The 20,149-nt window shown below is 40.8% G+C and overlaps 1 long non-coding RNA gene across 2 annotated transcripts in view; it reads right to left on the bottom strand.

Annotated features, from left to right (window-relative positions):
* Window positions 1–20,149, bottom strand: part of LOC106506169 — a 60,148-nt gene that overhangs the window by 9,447 nt on the left and 30,552 nt on the right. For both annotated transcript variants that reach the window (XR_002339195.1, XR_001301306.2), the window contains exon 4: window positions 1,245–1,355. This is a non-coding gene — a long non-coding RNA (uncharacterized LOC106506169). The remainder of the gene's footprint in view (window positions 1–1,244; window positions 1,356–20,149) is intronic.

Here is a 20,149-nt window from a genome sequence, read left to right as displayed (position 1 = left end):
AGAACTTTTGAAAACATAAGTCAAATCACTCCTCTACTCAAAACACTCCAAGGACTTTCCCTTTGCACAGGAGAAAAGCCAGGAACCTGAAAACGATCTCCAAACCCTTTCTGGCTCATCTCCTACCAATCCTTTCTCCTCTTATTCATCAACAGTCTCTTCTACGCCATAGCTGGATGGCTAGTAGGTCCCACCTCAGGGCCTTTGAGCTGCTGTGCCCTCTGCCTGGAATATTCTTTCCCTGTATTTCTATATGGTTTCCTCCCTCATTTCCTTCATGTCATTGATCAAATTGTATCCTACCAGTGAGGTTTCACCTACTATTTAAAATCTTATTCCTCCCAGCACTTACCATTTTTAATACGTTATATAAAGCTTAGTTTGTTTACTGCCTGAATGTAGCTCCGATTGGAATGTTAACACCCTGAGAATAGGGATTTTTGTCTGTGTCCTGTTTATTCAGCATCACAAGTACTTCCTGGGACATAGTAGACATTCAATGGATATTTCTTAAGTAGACAAATTGAATCCTTCCCACCAGGGGTTGCAAAATGTTTTAGTGTATAGAAATAAAGACTCATATTAAAACAAATTTTGTGTTAATATTGAGACTCTTTGAATTTAGCCCCTCTTGGGTCTAATTCCTAAAAACTCAGAACAGCAACTAAAAATCCAGGGGTTAAAGTAAAAGTACAACATTCTTCCCACAGAGCTCCCTGTGCTCTAGTCCTAAGACAAATCTTGTCTCAGTTTAACGAAGTAAGGCAGAAATGCACTGTGAACACATTTCAGAAATACTTTCAACTAAAATTATAGAAAATTTAAAGGTTTAATACAGAATTAGGCTTTAGTTATTTGCAAAATGCATCGCATTTACAAACAATGCTAAAAAAAGGAGTTATTATATACATTATCAATATGGTTATGTAGCTGCTGACATTAAAGCATTCACCAAATCCCAGGCAATATGCTTAGGACTTTATATGAATTATTTCATTTTAATCCCACACCAATCCTGGAAAATAGAATATGGTACTATAAATACATACATTTTAGAACTTATGAACTTGATGCTTAAGGAGGTTAGGGAATTTGACAGTTGCCTATATATTTCTTTGAGAACATGCCATTGAAAATAAACATTCTCTTAATTCCCAATGCCCACTGCACAGTCAAGGGGCTCTTCAAACCTCCCTTCCAGAGAAAATAATAGGTAATAACATGAAGAGAAACTTCAGGCTTACCTTGCTACCATCCAACTAATCCAAAAGGAAAATCCCATGGGCCCTCTGGAGTCCACAGGAAGATTAATTTTTACCCGAAGAACTCCAGACTTGAATACAGTTGGAAAAGATCTAAGTTTCAAGAGAGAAAAAACATTCTAAAGACATATTTCTAGTCAAGTTGTTCTATCTTTAGGACTTAAAGACTCCTCCAAGTACCTCTGACCACACATGCATACAAGCAAAGAGATAAGTTGCACTTAAGCTTAGAAACAATTCCAGGAGATACTAAAAAGATGCTGGGCATTGTTAGATTGAGTGAATGTGTCCTCTGTGGAAGGAGGAGTGATCTCAGGTTTGGGTCCTTTTATTTTTTTTATTTTATTTATTTTTTTATTGTAAATGTATTCTTTTATTTTATTTTTTTTATTTTCCCACTGTACAGCAAGGGGGTCAGGTTATCCTTACATGTATACATTACAATTACATTTTTTCCCCCACCCTTTCTTCTGTTGCAACATGAAGACATAGTTCTTAATGCTATTCAGCAGGATCTCCTTGTAAATCTATTCTAAATTGTGTCTGATAAGCCTAAGCTCCTGATCCCTCCCACTCCCTCCCCTTCCCATCAGGCAACCACAAGTCTCTTCTCCAAGTCCATGATTTTCTTTTCTGAGGAGATGTTCATTTGTGCTGGATATCAGATTCCAGTTATAAGTGATATCATATGGTATTTGTCTTTGTCTTTCTGGCTCATTTCACTCAGGATGAGATTCTCTAGTTCCATCCATGTTGCTGCAAATGGCATTATGTCATCCTTTTTTATGGCTGAGTAGTATTCCATTGTGTATATATACCACCTCTTCCGAATCCAATCATCTGTCGATGGACATTTAGGTTGTTTCCATGACCTGGCTATTGTGAATAGTGCTGCAATGAACATGCGGGTGCACGTGTCTCTTTTAAGTAGAGTTTTGTCCGGATAGATGCCCAAGAGTGGGATTGCTGGGTCATATGGAAGTTCTATGTATAGATTTCTAAGGCATCTCCAAACTGTTCTCCATAGTGGCCGTACCAGTTTACATTCCCACCAACAGTGCAGGAGGGTTCCCTTTTCTCCACAGCCCCTCCAGCACTTGTTATTTGTGGATTTATTAATGATGGCCATTCTGACTGGTGTGAGGTGATATCTCATGGTAGTTTTGATTTGCATTTCTCTTATAATCAGCGATGTTGAGCATTTTTTCATGTGTTTGTTGGCCATCAGGTTTGGGTCCTTTTAAAAGCAGCTGAACCATGCTTGGGAGTTTCAATGCCATGATACTCTAGTTGGCACCCTGATGTCATCTTTTTCTGGTCTTTGCAGCCTTGAGTTACTTTGCCCACAAGTACAGGTAGGCCTGTCTTCAGAATCTGTTTAAATCTGCTTCCACGTGAGGAGAACAGAAACCTCCTCGGTTGGTTCACTGACTTCTGACAATCTCCAATTACACCCCAAAGTCCCAGAATTGGGCTCATGCTTCATTTTCCCAAGACCTAGTTTCTCTCTGACCCTTATTCCAGTAACTATAACACTGGTTTAACTTGTTTTCCATTAGCTCCTCCTTTCTTCTCACTTCCTTTACTCCTCATCCTTCCTAGGTTTGCTGCTGAAACTCAATTCCTGTGGCAGCAGTTTCTGTGACGTTTCCTGGGCCTTCTTCAGGTCACCTGGTGTCTGCGTGGCCCTTAGATTCTGGCTGTTCATCAGGAGGTCATTCCATCACACTCTTTCAATTAGGAAACATGAGCAAGATGTGGAAAAGGCTCCTGATCAAGGCAGCCACACAGTCATGCACAGAGAGGGAACTTAGGTTCTGTAGCACAGGCTGCAGCTCATGTGGAGCCCAAAGAAATAACTGGCCTGATAAGAGTGATGAGTCTATACAAGGCAATAGTAAGAAATGACTTCCATGGGGGAGGGCTTGATTTCATAGAGGCTCAACAGTCAGGCTGAGGAATTTTATACTTGATGAAATAGGCAGAATCACTGGAAATGCCTGTGTGTGGGGTAAAAGGATGAAAGCAAAGCTTTAAAAAAAATTAGTCTGGCTCTTATGGTGTGTCGGATGAATTCGAGGCAGAGAGACTGCATTTAGGAAGGTTTTAGAGCAACAAAAGAATGAAAATCCACAGATCATGCTTATAAGAATGGACAGTAAGATGCAAAACCAAGGAATTCTTTGAAGGAAAAACAAACAAGAGATGGTGACAGACCGCATTTATACTCACGAAGCAAAACGGCTGGGAGAAAATGGAAATATGTATTTGAAAATCCAGATGGTCTCAAATACATATTCAATTCAATGTTAGATGAGTCATACTTCCACATTTTTATAATGGTTTTTGTTTTCTTATGGTTAATGGCTACTTTCTAGGCACATACATGCTACGCATAGTCAGGGTCAGCAATATTTAAGAACCAGCTAATACATTTTGACTAGATTTGAGAGCTAGTTAGTGTGTTACTAAACTGTAAGGACCACCATCTGGATAGAGGCCAATACACTTTAGGAATTAAAGATAAAAAATGCTTTTATATTGTAATATTTTTCTATTAGGAATACTCCCGAGACTTGCTTGTCCATACTCACCTGGGAATAACACATTTGGCCATTAACAAAAATGTGAATTTACATATATTTACTCTTCTGGCTTGGAGAGAGAGTGGGTTGGTAGGTATTGTTATTCTGCTTCTTGGAAGAGTGAAATTTTTTTAGAGACAGAATGATGTGCTGTATTGTGGACAAAACAGCTATTTGAGGTCAGGCCGACTTGGGCACTAATTTCTTCTGTGCTATTTAACAGCTATGTAATCTGGGCAAAAGCACCTCCCCTGTGAGGTGGTCGATTTCTTATTTGCAAAATAGGGGTAATAGTACATATTTCATGAGGCTGTCTCATGACACTTCAGTGAGTTAACAGTGTATTAATGACAGCTCCATGGAAGGCGCTCAGGAAATGCTAGCTCCCTTCCTTGATAAACTTCAGGAAAAGCTCATTTACTTAGCCAAGCACTGAACAGATTATCTTGATTAAACTAAGGAAACTAGTGTAGAATTTATTAGGGGTTGGAGAAATATATGTGTAATCCATGCTACCTCCTATCAAATTGTTCCAGATTGTTGCCTCTAGTGGACAAGCAAGGACAAAGAGATGGAGATGACAAAGAAATGGAGACGGGGGGCAAAGTTGTCCTCTTAAAGAACAGTGAGAAACTAAGCTAGGACGTTAACCCGAGCAATAAGTTATAATTCCATCCCAAGTCTGAGCAGATTTATTTCCATTTTTGGAGGAGAGTAATTGTATCAGTGAATAGATGGAAGGGTCAACAACACAAAGATAAAGAAAGGACCAAATCATAGCAACAAGACAATAAATCCAGCACTTCTGAGGAAGCCAAACATGAAAATATAAAAATCAACAAGAATAAATGTCTGACTTTGTTTTTGGAGGCAGATGTTACCATGACTAGATGCAAATCCTAGGCACAATGCGAATGATTATGTCTTTTGTTGCATGGGAAATGGTGATTTAATATTTGAGAGATTTTTATTAAAAAATTTAAGTTTGGTGGAAAATAAGGACATGTGATTAATAATCAAACTGAAGGATGAAAAAGGGACAAATCAAGTTTTGAATAAAGGAAGAAAAATGAGGCAGAAACTTATTTAAGGAAGCCAGGCTAAAATATGTCCTTCAAGCCTGCATAAATAGCTCCAAACAAGAATAGCAATTAGTAAGGTAATGGCCCAGGATTTATAAAACCAATAACTTTTCTTCTGTGTGTATTCTGGGTGTAGACATACTGAAAAAACAACATATTAGTTGTTAAAACTGAAGGAGCTTTGGCTTAAAATGAGGACAAATACAAGCCAAATAGCTCACATATATCATTTAATTTGTTCATGAATCCAGTTTGAGAGAAAAGAAGAAAAACATAAAAGGAACAGTGCAAGGAGATTTAAGAGGGAACATTCTTTCAAGACATTTTAGACTAAAATGAGAATCTCTGACTTCATACAGATCAAGGGAGGGAGCCAATTCCATCCTTTGAAAATGGCAAATGAGGGCCAAGGAATGAAAGAGAATGATTTCTGAAGACAGTTTTACAGAAAACTGTCCAATTATATGCTCCTTAAGGATAGAGATCATGTCTCATTAACCTGCATCAGTAATATGCTTGGGGTACTCATTTGGTGCTTTTTGAATTACCCTAATTCCAGAAATTGAAACCTGTATGGATTCAAAGAAATTCCACTTCTCTATTATTTGAATAATGCTTATTATGGTGCCAACAACAATAATTTGTCTTAGGATCTCAGCTCTGATATTCCAGAGCCTTGCCCCATGCTACTGGCATGTTTTTCTCTCTACTTTTTGTCCACTTGAGATTGCATACTGAATCAGAGGACCGTCATGTAGACAAACACCTGTGGATGTGTCCACAGATACAGTGTCATATCTGTGACAAGTTTCCTTATTTAGAATTTATTTATTTAGTTTATTTATTTATTTTTTTGTCTTTTTGCCATTTCTTGGGCCGCTCCCGCAGCATATGGAGGTTCCCAGGCTAGGGGTCTAATCAGAGCTGTAGCCGCCGGCCTAGGCCAGAGCCACAGCAACGCGGGATCCGAGCCGCGTCTGCGACCAACACCACAGCTCAAGGCAATGCCGGATCCTTAACCCACTGAGCAAAGCCAGGGATCGAACCCGCAACCTCATGGTTCCTAGTCGGATTCGTTAACCACTGCGCCACGACAGGAACTCCCTTATTTAGAATTTAAATGTCCAGTCAGTGGAGGAAAAGATCTAGAAAACACTAAGGGTGTAATCATAAATCGACTGAGTGGATACTGAGTGAATGGCTATCAACATCTGCCTTAATGAAGCCTTAGGAAGGGCACCACGCCATAGGCACACACACTAACCTCCGGTATCTTCATGTTCTCATCTCAAGCCCCATCTAGCTTCCTTCTAATATTGGGTGGGTTGACCCAAAGGAGGGAGGAAGCAGTGGGTAGCCAGAGGTAAACCCCTCTCAGGTAATGGAGAATTGACTTTAACAATCAGTTAATTTCTAGCTCACAGAGTTTAGGGATATTAACCTAGTTTGAGAGCAAACTCTCCAAAGAATGTAGCTGAAATCATCACATAAATCTTTTAAGATAAGTTAGGAAGCCAGGTCTAAAGAGGTTTCATGATGAATGATAAAACACAGGCGCCTGCATTGCATGCCCCTGAGGAAAGCAAGTGGGCGAAGTGGAACTCCGTGTGCACTTAAAGGGAAACAGGACAACCATCCCACAAACTCCGGCAGTTGTTGTTTTAATGGCTTATTTATGGCATTACAAAGCCAGTCATGTTTACTCTGCCCCACAGTTAGTCATCATTATACAGAGAAACTCAGTGAATGAATTCTTCCCAGTGAAGAAACAAACCTCCTTGCTCTAATGGGGTAGTAGTTTCGTCTGTCATCAGGTTACAGAAACCAATCATTATTTTTGGGGGAGTACTGAAATTATTTAGGAATCCTCTGTCCCCAGGCAGATAGACCTGAAGTTTTCAGCTGACCTTCATTGCTTTTGCCATTAGGGCAGTAAATCTCCCTTGAAGGCAGACAGCACTTAGGTAATTTTAGAGAGGGCAAGGGAGCAGAATTATAGGTTGTCTGGGAAGGGCTGAAAGATTAGACCTCTGGAGGGAAAAAATAAAATGAATCATTTTGAAGGGCAACTACTACTTAGGGTCAAAGTTTAAATGTCTGTAACCCATGTTTTAGTTTGACTTGCTGCTGGGATAATTAATGTTCTCAGTTCTTAGAATAACTGAAAATAAACCATCCCATTTAGAAGAGATGAATTCATTTCAAAAACCAAAAAAAAAAAAGAAAGAAAAACCATTAAAGGAAACCCTGCCTAGCAGTCATTGAACACATGAACACATGAAGACAAATACAAATGATTTACTCTTCTGAAATGAGTAATTTCTTTTTTTTAAAGAAAAAAATCTTTAAAGGATACGAGGGATTTCTTTAAAACAAGAATGGTGGAAAAATATTAGGGTAGATCCTCATCTTCTTGTCTCTAAATGCTTCTCTCTGCATGTAACTTAATGTGTATACACGTTAAAGCTTTGATTCAAGAGCCACAGAAGATCTTGGAAGGAAACATGGGCTTCTGATTCCACCATCTAGGGAGGTGGTTGCAGAACCAAGCCTTAGGCAACACATCTCAAATGTGTGTCAGGCAGTCTTGCACACACAAGGCTTAAGCAAACAATGTGGTACCTGAAAAAGTCACCTTTCTTCTCAGCAGAAAGTTGACTAACACGACATGTTTAATCATCTATTTAGACAAATTTTAAATATTTCTGGTTTTAAAAAATACAATGCCTGATAACTCTAGAGCAAGAATATAAAATATTTTGTTATGTCAGAAAAAACTTAAACCCTAGTCTCATCTATTAGCCTGATTGAGTTACTTCGTCCTGACTTACACAGGAAACAGACATCTAAATAAATAGATGGGAAACTTAAAAAATTCAAATCTTCCAGATATCCCAAATTCTCTATGTATTTGTAGCCAACTTGGTAATGTATAAATAAAAAGTGTGGAGTTCCCGTCGTGGCGCAGTGGTTAACGAATCCGACTAGGAACCATGAGGTTGCGGGTTCGAGCCCTGCCCTTGCTCAGTGGATTGATGATCCGGCGTTGCCGTGAGCTGTGGTGTAGGTTGCAGACGCGGCTCGGATCCCACGTTGCTGTGGCTCTGGCGTAGGCCAGTGGCTACAGCTCCGATTCAACCCCTAGCCTGGGAACCTCCATATGCCGCGGGTGCGGCCCAAAGAAATAGCAAAAAAAAAAAGACAAAAAAAAAAAAAAAAGTGTGACATAGAAGTCCATGACAAAGGAAGACATTGGTTAAGTCATAAAGACTTGCAAACATTGTTTTCAGGTGTTGGCTGAGCATCGGTTTAATTGAACAGTGAGCATCTTGGGCGGTGGCTGATCAATCCCAGACACCTCAGCTGACAGGGGTGCACCAGTGTACCTGGGACAGCTGGCTCTCTCTGTTCTCTTATCTGGGCAAGTATTTCTTCAACTCGGCCTCAGTTTCGCTATTGTCTAACATCTTAGCGTAGTTATGCCTTTCAATTGTCCTGCAGTGAAAATGAAATCTCCCATTTTTATGGCTGCTATTGCTCCCTCTAAGCCAGATTAACTGAGGGAACATGTAGCTTTGGTCCTGGTCAAACTAGCTACCACTAGCTATGTTCACCTTGGCTTCTAATGAGATCCCTCTGGACCCTGAGAAGGGGCCCGGATATCTGGTCCATCACTACAAAGATTTGACAGATGAAATGAGAAGCAATTATGCAGATAAAGTCAATCTCCCCCTCTTCCCTGACCTCGCTACAAAAACCCAACAAGCAAAAAACCCCTCTTTTCTGCTAGCTAATTTCATCAGACATCTTGAAAGAAAATATTACAATCTTTTTTTCTATTATTGCTCTGTCACCTCAGTTCTCTGCTTTACTTATTTTCATACTTTTCATGAAAATAAGCTCTCACATTTCCATCTTCAAGGGCTGGTAGCCAAAGTCGAGTTTAATGGAGACCACAGAGCAGAGCCGTCTATTTCCTTGTGTGAAGACCCATCTCTGGGGAAAGGCTTGGCCCACACAGTGACCCAAACCCAGCCTTAATGAAATAGCCAGATGAAAATTATCTGTCTATCCACAGATATAAATCATTGCTTGAATACATCCAGCTGGAGGCAGCAAGGTTTGTCAACTAAGGCACCACATGTGTTTCTTGTTCCACCCCCTGAGTCTTCATCTTCTTATTGTAATAACCTTCCAAAGAACGTTGTACCTTCCGACAATCTAACAATTTGATCTCCAGCTTTGAATGACTTGATTGACTTGCAGGTTATGTTTGTTTGTAGCTTGCAGAGTTCAGCTCTCCACGCTCATTAGAGCTAATTGTACATGGACACCTTCTGCGTGGTGCCTGAAGCCCCATGCCAGGCATGGCATGGTATTTAAATCCTTTGATAACATGATTATTGAGGATTAAGAAGTAATTAAAACAACTGTCCATGACAATCAGTTCATCAGCAACTCTGAAGGAAGTCTGCTTTCTTAAAGGCACAGAACTGTGTGGCAAGCACCTGATGCTTAGAGATTTGTTGGAACAGATGAACCCTTTCCCTTCCCAGAGCGGCGGGTAATGTCATTTGGCTGCAAGTCGGTCTTTAATTATGGTGAGACTGCTCAATGCACCCTGATGGCCTTACTGCTTGCTCTTTCCCATTAATTCTGAAGTTGTAACCCAAGTCCAGAGCTGTTTCAGTGTGACCCTGAGGTTACTTGAGTTTCCCATTTGTGTTTAAGTAAATAATTGTGATCAGTAATTTTCTTCTGGAACCCTTAGAGTATGTCAATTACATGAAATCTGTTTGGCTCTGTCATGCATGCTCAGAGTTAGAAATAAATGCATAGCGCATTTGGAATGATAATTTCCAAGATATGCCTGAGCCCCTCAATAGCTCTGTGTTTCCTCTCTGGCTCATCAATATTCCCGTTGTCACTTTGAACTACACAAACTCAAGAGATAAGGTAAATACAGGGTATATTTTTATAAGCCACAGAGAAGGGATGGTTTCTATTTTTTACCACGAAGCTGAAACCATGTATTTGGTCCAAGTATAAAAGCTAGTGCTTGGGGTGATATTTTCTTTTTTTTTTTTCTTTTTTTTTTTTTTTGGTTGAAAAGGTATATTGATATTTCTGAAGTAAACCATGCTATAGTTCGCTAGGAGACAGGCTGGGTTGGAGAAATGAATTAAAGTGTATGTCTGAGTACCCATTTAGAAGAGTATTCACATTCTCAACAGCTCTTAAAGAAAGGAAGTACATAATCAATAATGATGTACTGTTTGGTGTTCTGAAAACAAATCCTCCTGTAGTGAAAGAACAGATTTCTGAGATATTAATTTTACAGAACCACAAGTCAAGTTTATAGCAAGTGAAGAGGAATAAAAATCTTGGCATATCAACTTCGTAGAAATTAGGTGTTTAATTATGCAGCCTATTTTACTGCCTTGTAGAAATTCTAGAAGATCTTGTGTTCTAAAATACAAATAGTACTACAGAGTTTTATGATGACTAATCCATAAACTGATGTTATAAACTCTAATAATTTAAGAAATGACAATTGATAAAGTGGATAAAATAGGCAATAAAGTAGAAAGGCTCCAAATCTGCTAAAAATAAAACTGTCAAATTTCACTATGCAACTTAATAACCATTAGACACTGAGCAAGTCCCTTAATATCCCTGAGCTTCAGTTTTTTCATTTATGAAACAGAGATGCCAATATTTTACTCAGGTCACAAGGTTACCATGAAGACAAATGAAATATTTATGATAGCTTATTTAAAAACCATACTGTGCAGTACAAATATTAATCTAGCAATATTTTAATGTTTAATATCACGTGGCAAAAGTTCTTCAAGGATTGCAACCTTTGCCATTATTACAATGAGCTCACTGGTATAGTTCTCTAATGGTGCAGTGAGTTAAGGTTGTTGTCACTGCAGCAGCTCAGGTCACTGCTGTGGTGCAGGGTCAACCCCTGGCCCAGGAATTTCTGAACGCTTTGGGCATGGCAAAAAAAAAAAAAAAAAAAAAAAAAAAAATCACTGGAGTGCTGGTTGTGTAAGCTCACATTTTCAATTTTCTTCATAGATATTTATCCCTATAATTTGGATCAATGATCTCCAGCAGCATAATAATGCTCTAAATACCTTAGCTTCTCATAGATATGGATAACAGAAAAAGTTAATTCAATAAACTTTTCTACACATAAAATCTTTTTTTTTTTTTTTGAAAGGATGCCTAGGTTCTCCAATGTTAAGTTTATTTATTTATTTATCTTCATCTTTGTCTTTTTAGGGCTGTACCCGAGGTATATGGAGGTTCGCAGGCTAGGGGTTGAATCAGAACTGTAGCTGCCAGCCTATGCCACAGCCTCAGCAACACCAGATCCAAGCCGTGTCTGCGACCTATACCACAGCTCATGGCAATGCTGGATCGTTAACCCACTGAGCAAGGCCAGGGATCGAACGCGTGTCCTCATCGTGGATACTAGTTGGGTTTGTTAACCACTGAGCCACGATGGGAACTCCAAACTTTTTTTTGCTTTTTAGGGCCGCACTAGCGGCATATGGAGATTCCCAGGCTAGGGGTCCAATCAGAGCTACAGCTGCAGGCCTACCCACAGCCCACAGCAACGCCAGATCCTTAACCCACTGAGCGAGGCCAGGGATCAAACGTGCAACCTCATGGTTCCTAGTCGGATTCATTTCCGCTGTGCCATGCCAGGAACACCTCCAAACTCTTTTTGAAAATGAATCAAGAGGGAAAACTTTTTTTTTTTTTTTTTTGTCTTTTTTTGCTATTTCTTTGGGCCGCTCCCGCGGCATACGGAGGTTCCCAGGCTAGGGGTTGAATCGGAGCTGTAGCCACTGGCCTACGCCAGAGCCACAGCAACGCGGGATCCGAGCCGCGTCTGCAACCTACACCACAGCTCACGGCAACACCGGATCGTTAACCCACTGAGCAAGGGCAGGGACCGAACCCGCAACCTCATGGTTCCTAGTCGGATTCGTTAACCACTGCGCCACGACGAGAACTCCAAAAATTTTTTTTAGTACCAAACCCTCGGCACATGTAGGTTCTCAGGCTAGGGGTCTAATTGGAGCTACAGCTGCTGGCCTACACCACAGTCAAAGCAATGCAGGATCCAAGCCATGTCTGCAACCTACACCACAGCTCATGGCAATGCCAGATCCTTAACCCACTGAGCAAGTCTAGGGATCAATCTGCAACCTCATGTTTCCTAGTCGGATTCATCTCCACTGTGCCACGACAGGAACTCCAGAAGGGAAAACTCTTAAAAATAGCCACTGTGGCTAGATCTTAAAGAGGCACATTGGAAAGACCAGTGCAGAGAGTAAGTAGTAAAGAGAATAATGACATCTTTCTTGCTCTATTGTTAACTTGTGTGATTTCTTCTACATCCCTTCAGATTCCCAGTCGCCTGTGAAATTTGACGAAGACCAGGATCGAAACTATGAAATGCTCTTTAGTTAAAATTTATTGGAGACGGGGTGAGAGGAGAAAAGTCAGCCAGGATAGGGTTCCTGTAAAGTTGAGCCTTGGCCACATGTCTCTGGCATAAACCACTGCCCATGGTGGAGGGGTGAGGGAGGCCTGAGGAGGGGCAGCTGTGAGCCCTAGTGGGCTCTATTGCCAGCACCCTGGGTGGCATGCACCAGCCAGCAGAGACTTCCAGGTAGGGCATTAAACAGCATCTACCACAAACTGGCACACATTTGCTTAAGATACTGTCTAACAGAAAGTCAGAGAAATATGAATTATAAAGAAATTCTCCTCAAAAATTACTTTCTGCTCTTTGTTTCATCTTTGTCAAACTACTTTGGACTCTACCTTAAAACCTTGTTAGTAGGCTTACCTTCCTCACATGCAACCACCCTGTGGTGGTTTCTAACAGTATCATCTCATCTTCCAGGGAAGGGTCCAAGAAAAAGTCTACACTGCAAGAAAAATGGTAAGTTGATTTAAATGGCTTTGACAACTAAGTTATAGCTTCTCCTTTTCTATATTACCTTCCTATTACCCATTTCCTATAAATATACAATTTACTCTCTGATTGACCATCTAGGACCAGCAGGTTGAAAAGCTGTCATCAAAACTAGGTAGCAGGTAAGATCCTGTCGTGGCTCAGGGGAAATGAGTCTGACTAGCATCCATGAGGATGTAGGTTCAATCCCTGGCCTCGTTCAGTGGGTTAATGATCCGGTGTTGCCATGAGCTGTGGTGTAGGTCGCAGATGCAGCTCACCTCCTGCATTGCTGTGGCTGTGGTGTAGGCCAGCGGCTATAGTTTCAATTCAACCCCTAGCCTGGGAACCTCCATATGCCACGGGTACAACCCTAAAAAGACAAAATGAACAAACAAACAAACTCAAGTATTAGGTATTTAATTATGTAAATTTCAGAGCAAAAGTATATAATAGTGAATAAAAACTTACAGTGGCCTTTTTCAAAGAGAGCCTTTCACTCCCTAAAAAGCATTCCAGAAATACAGATTTCTGAAGCTAAATAACTTCCATTTGGGACATGCTACATGATTTTTCATCTCAGAACTTCCTCATAAACATTTGCAATTTGCTTTCCGTCTCTTGCATATTGCCTGCCTACTACTTGATTTTAAGTGACTACAGGTATAGATGTCTCTTCTATTCACTACTGTATCAACACCACCCAGCCCAGTGCCTAATTCATCACAGCTCTGAACAATTATTTGTTGGAAAAAAAAATATGAACCTGAGCCTATTGCAGCCTTGAAAATTCCTAGAGCAGGGAAGCCTGTTTAAATACATTAATTCAGTGTTTCTTAAATGAAATTTATGCCCCGACCTACCCCTCTCTCCAGCCCCTATCGGAAATATATTTTGGAAAATGCTATCTTAGAGCAAGAAAAGACAGTCAATAGAGCTTGGGATCTGGCTTTGGCCTAGATGGTGACTGTGCTGGTCATTCACCTTTTGCCCTTCCCCAAATCCATTCTCCACCTTTTTCTATCCTGACCTTACAGGCTCCATCATCTGGGCTTTATCCACCTCTGGCTGCTGGCTGACTTTGGCCAATGTGAGGCAATGAAGAAGAGCCCAAGGTGCAGGAGGAGAGAGGTCAGTGTAGTTCCTTCCTCCTCCCTCTGCCTGGTGCTACAGTTCTGTCTTCATTCTCCTAGACACCTGCTCCTCCCCAGGGAAAACCGTCCATTCTCCAAGCTCACCCAGGCTCCAGTAACATGTTCCCTTCCTCCTTTCCCTTTCAGTTGTCAGGAGGGTAATGACTTCCTCTGGCACTATCCTCAGATCCTCAACTGTGCCTATCGGCAAATCATACTCAAACTTCCATGAGGAGTCCTTCTGTTGGTCTTCCAGAATCCCATGAGAGAATGCCTTTTGTATCCTGGTGGCCCCTGACCACACAATGATGGCCTCTTCCATCTGGTATGGACTGCTGAGAGGAAATCAAACAGCTTTCTGGCAGAGTTAGAGCTTCTCATTGTGGTTTTGTTATTTTGATTGAAGTTTTATGAATTCCCAGAATTTCATCCATACCTGTACAGGTTAGTATAAAAATAAATCCTGGAGCCAAAGTAAGGTATTCTTATGAGTTATTCATCTTTCTAGCTCACAGGTGGAAGGTGAACTATGTACTCGATGGTTTTAATCTATTCCTCACACAGATTCTGAGCTTCAAAGAAAATAGGAACGTATTCCTTGGGGCCGTCACTCCTAATTTTTAATATAGTTCAGGACACTGAAGGCACTCAGTGCACATTAATTTAACTCATGTATTCATTTAGATGATGGCTACAGCTGCTGAGAGCAGACAAGTGGCAGCATTATTCATTAGCTTCAGACTAAAGGATAACATTTGGCAGCCCTGTGGACAAAGGGAAACAGGGACACACTTGTGAAAAGAAGGCCCCAAATCCCCAGGTATAATGTTTAGCATCTTTTTATGTGACATAAAGATGGGACAAATACACTTAACTTTGTATTATAACAGAATTGGCCATAATTAGGGTCTGTCCAGTAGTGGCAGAATAATAAGTGTGTTCTTTGGGTCTGTGAGCCTAAGTTCTATAGGTGGGGGTAATTGTGTCACTGAATGAACTGTTGGTTCACTGTTGCTTTTCTAACTAGCTTTGGTAAGTATATCTTAGAAATCAACAGATATGGGATACAGTAAGTCAAACAATGTTGCAAAGTAAAGTTCTCCAATATAATGTGGAGAGAAAACTTCCCATTTCTGTAACCCATGAGGTTATACAAATCCATGTCTCATGGAGGCCCCCACTGGCCCTCATGAGCAGGAGGACTGGGTTATGATTAGGGGACCACTAGTCATGTGTCCCTCCAAACAAGTCTCTGAGGTTGGTCAGGTAGTAACTTATTTAGTATCTCAGGAAGTCTCCAACAGTGGCACTATAAACACATGACAGTCTATTAGAGTTGGTCATCTTTTCTATAAAGATTTTGTGAGAAGTAAACCCAATATAACCAACTGCTTCTGTTTTGATCTCTTTGTTCCTTTTTTTATGGGAGACCATTTCTTCTTGGCATAGTTTCCATCACCTTGGAGATTATTTTGCAGGATAAAATGGTTGCTTTCTAGTTTTGTGGGTCCTTTATGGATTATGTTTCCCTTCTATGGACCTGGTTCCTAGAGTTTCAGACTAAACCTGCTTGGGCAGCTAACTTGTGATGAAAAGAATAACAACCCAGTTCTCCTGTTTTGCTTATAATTATTAATAATCATTTGTTTATCTCCTTCTCTAAGTATTAGTTCCTTGAAAGCCTGTCTCTTTAGTCTTTATCTTGTCACAGGAACTGAGTCTTCCCAGGATGACTAAGAATGGAAATAATCCTTTCCCCTGGGGAAAGCCCAACCCTGGCTTTTTATCTCCACCAGAAAAATGGCATCAGAACCCATACGTACATTCCCCAAATCTGAGTTACTCAGTCTTAACACCATGTGTAGCCCATCAACAGTCAAGGTTAAGCTTTAGCCTGATCTGGAGGTAACCACCATTACTACTCCTGAGACTACAGTCTAGGCTTATACCATTCTCCATTCACACTGTGTGGTCCCAGCCTCATAGCTCTTCAGTTTTCTCTGCTTTTGACATTGATAATGTTTCTTTCTTTCTTTTTTTAGGGCTGCACCTCCAGCATATGGAAGTTCCCATGCTAGGGGTCAAATCAGAGCTGTAGCTTCTGGCCTACACCACAGCCACAGCAATGTGGGATCTGAGCTGTATCTGCGAACTATGCCACAGCTTGTAGCTTGCAGCAATGCTGGATCCTTAACCCACTGAGTGAGGTCAGGGATCAAACCCACATCCTCACAGACACTATGTTGGGTACCTAACCCTCTGAGCTACATCAGGAACTCTGATAATGTTTTAAGTTTAGTAATTATAGCCAGAGGATCCAAAGCCCTTATTTCTAGTAATGGTATCTATCATTTGCATGAATCAATGGTCAATTCTGGTGGTTTTCCCAGAGAAAAACAATAAATTTTTATCAAGGTGAACCCAATCTCTTGCCAGTTGAAAGAAGCTTTGTTTTTCATTCCTATTATCTCCATTAAGACTTGAAAGATTTTGTAGATAGGTTTCAGACAGAGAATAAACCAGAGTATTCTGTATGTTTCCCACACTGTCCTCTACATTTGATATACTTATATAGCCCTTGAAAAATCCAGGTAAATCATGGCAAATGATGGAGGACCACCATAAACTTAATTACTAGAAGACATCAACAGAGCCTAGGTATGTAACTCTTCATTAGCACATAAACCATTCAGGCTGCTCAGAAAGCAGAAATCCAAAATAGTTTCCATTCACCCGGGCTGGGCAGCTACAATGGGACTCTTGTACAAGGGCTGTGTTAACTGTTCAGCCCTCTGACAGAAGATAATCCAAAAGGACATCATTATCATGATATTCCACAGAGCAGCATACTAATCCACTGATGCTGAGTTATTCTGGGCTCCTCTGCCTGCAGTCTAGTAGGGAGAGAAAGGAGTTATTAACACTGATATCTTGGGGAGATATGGATACTGCTACAACACTGGAGCAGGAAGAAATACATCTGAAACACAAGAGTCACTGGGGATGCTTTCTACACCAAATACCATGAAAGGATGTTCCCTCCCATGTCCCCAGGCACAAAACACTCCCTTACAAACCACAGCTTTCTACTGTGAGACCAGCTGCTTTCTGTCTGTAGGTTTTCCTCTTGGCTCATGCATAAGGCCGATCCAAATGCCAGAGCATTGATATTCCTGGAAACAGATCTCAACCAGTAATGGGTGGAAGTTGGTGGATAAATACCCCAGCTTCTCTTCCTTGAGGGGGAACCAAATACTGCTTTCAACAGGCCACTGCTGCAGAAGTTTAGGGAGAGAACAGCCGTGGTCGTCTGACTAGAAAAGCCTTCATGGAAGAGGTGGAAATTCATCTCCTAGAAGAAATGTTAAATTTTGACAAGTGGCAAAGAGAGGGGAGAAGATTAGAGAGGAGGAATGGTGTGGGCAAAGGTCTAGGAGTATAGTAGCTTAATTTTATTCCAGGTAGGTTAAGCTAATATTTCTTATCCTCCCTTATACATACCAAGCACTGTGCTAGGTTAATTGCCTCCTCTATTAAGGAACAAGAAACAGATTGATTTGACTGGGAGTATTTAAGCAGAGAAGCTTAAAATGTATTAAAAAACAGACCTAGGAACTTGAACTCCAGCAACAAGAGTTTGAGGTATACAGGTGGGATTTGAGTAGCAGATGTGAATATGCCACATCTTAGAAGCTAACTCAATAGCGTGAGTATCAAAGGCTGGAAGAAAATGATACTAGAGGGTAGGAGATCATTTGAGAGACCCTTATAATAGGCCAGAGAAAATATGACATGACACAACATAGGCCTCGCCAGAGTGAGGAATGGATAGGAATGTTCAGACATGAGCCTGTCAAAGATATGCATTAGGGAAGAGGGAGAAATCAGTAATGAGCCCAAGGTTTCTTACCTGATGCTGCAGGGGGCGGAGAGACAGCAAATGACAGAGAAGGAAGGGATAGTCTGAAAAGTGGAAGAAATGACCAGCTCGCTCTACCACACCCCTCTTCCTCTTCCCGAAAACCCTCAGAGCTATGAGCTTCTGAAACCTAACACCAAATTCAGTGTTTGAAGATTGGAGTCACTAAGGGAGGTAGTGTTGAACCAGATTCCAAGCCTTCCTGAGCTCCTGCCTCCTCTATGCTTTATGGATCATAACAGTTAATGAAATGGGAACCATACTAATTCGCATTCCAATTCTCAGTCCTCATGGAGAATCTTATTTTTGCAGCACCACTAGACATTCTAAATTTGGAATTTCCCAACTCCCATCAGCATAAGTGATCATTTTGATGTTTCTTAAATATAGTGTTTGGGCATTTAATTATATTATGCAGAATTTGTTAACAGCTATTTCCAAATAGGGCTGATTAAACTGAGTCTGCAAGGTGTGGTATTTATTAGTATTATATTTTCAGAACCAAGTGATAAGAGTGACCTAGCTCTTGAAGTTGAAAGATGAGTGGTGCCTAGAAAATGATTTAACGGTGATGACGGCTGATATTTAAGTTTCAATGAAACAGTTTTGATGATTTCTTGCGGAACTGATTAGTCCCCCAAGGGGCTGGCTGAGAGAGACACCTGTACTCTACTTTTCTCCTTTCCGTCACTCACATACACCGTGGATTCTCCTCACCGATTCCAGACTTTTCGCTCTTGTTCACATTGCTAGATGTTATGTCAGCTGAAAGAGCTGCTGACCAGGAAAAATCCAGCACTGTAGATGCTGTAGATGAAGATGGCTGTAGGTAAGAGATCAGGGGATTGTGGCAGAAAGGTGATGAATGGAAATGCTGAAAATAAAATTCATCTTTCTGCTGGCCCTTCAGGGAAAGCCTGGTTGATTTTTAGCTTTGGTAAAGCCACCCTTCTGTCACATGACGATGTGCCACCTGAGTCTCATGCCTACTGTGTTGCTATGTTAATTTCCTCAGGTTTCTTTGCAAAAAAATAAGGTACCTGTGGCAATACATTCTAAAACCCCTCTCATTCTCTGTATACCCCTCCCGATTTGTACGTCCTCTCTTATTTTTAAGGGATTCAGCAGTGAATCCTGCTTGCTACTGGATGATTTCTGGTCTCTGAAACCTGCTTCATCCCAGCATGAACAGGATTCATCTGTAGCAGGATTCCACAGCCAGGCTGTTGTTCCAGAGACTGACTGGTAAGGTAGCAGTTTGGGGCCTTATTTAAAACTTTTGGCAAGATTTCACCAAACTATGTCTCAAGATCATCACCAACATGCAGAGTCTGTCTTTCTGTCTGTGGCCACCCTGGGTAATAGATGCAAAATACTAGGCTCATTTGATCATATATAAATACCACTGGTAGCTGCTCTTGGCCCACTTTCCTTCCCCAGAACTTCTATGAATATCTTAAAATATGGATATCCTGCACAGAAATGTAATTTTCAGGACATAAAATAGAGAGCAAATTAAAAATCTGTGAATTCCATATGCACGACTTTTCTTCTGTTATCTCAAATTCCAGTCTGTGAATAGCTTTCCTTCCTCCCTTGGAGCTGGAGGGATGATGTTGTCATGGGTTGTATATCCCAGGGCTTAAGCTCTAGGAATCATTTCTATGCCTCCCAGAAACTATGAGGAGCCACACACTCTATGGTATATTTTTCAGTTGTGTGTTTGGTTCTTTGATTACTTTGGTGTCAATACATTCTTACCTTTTCTGCTTTTTGTGATCTTTTTTCTTTTTTGCCCCTAAAATTTTTCCTTCTTCTTAATGGCTCCTCAGTATTTGTGTTTGCATATCTGTGTATCATCTTAACTTTCCACTGGTAAAGGCCTTTGGTTATATTAGAAACTAATTATACGCTCTTCTCTGAAAAAACCAAAAAGGTTTATTTTTATCATTTTGGCATCTTTTCCTCTCAGGAGCTAGCTGCCCCTCCCCTATTTGGTGATGCTGACTGACCACACGGTCTCACCTCCTCTGGTACCCAGCTCTGCCTGGCCCATCCCTTTAGCCTGCATGTGGATTGGTTCAAGTGTGAGCATGTGACCTAAGCTAAGCTAATCAGAGTCCTCTTCAGAAATTTTGTGAGAGTAAAACTTAGGACTGGCAAGTATTATCTCTGTCAGTATTA

The sequence above is a fragment of the Sus scrofa genome, chromosome 15 (assembly GCF_000003025.6).
Source record: "Sus scrofa isolate TJ Tabasco breed Duroc chromosome 15, Sscrofa11.1, whole genome shotgun sequence".
NCBI lineage: Eukaryota > Metazoa > Chordata > Mammalia > Artiodactyla > Suidae > Sus > Sus scrofa.
This window is presented reverse-complemented; position numbering and strand designations above follow the sequence as displayed.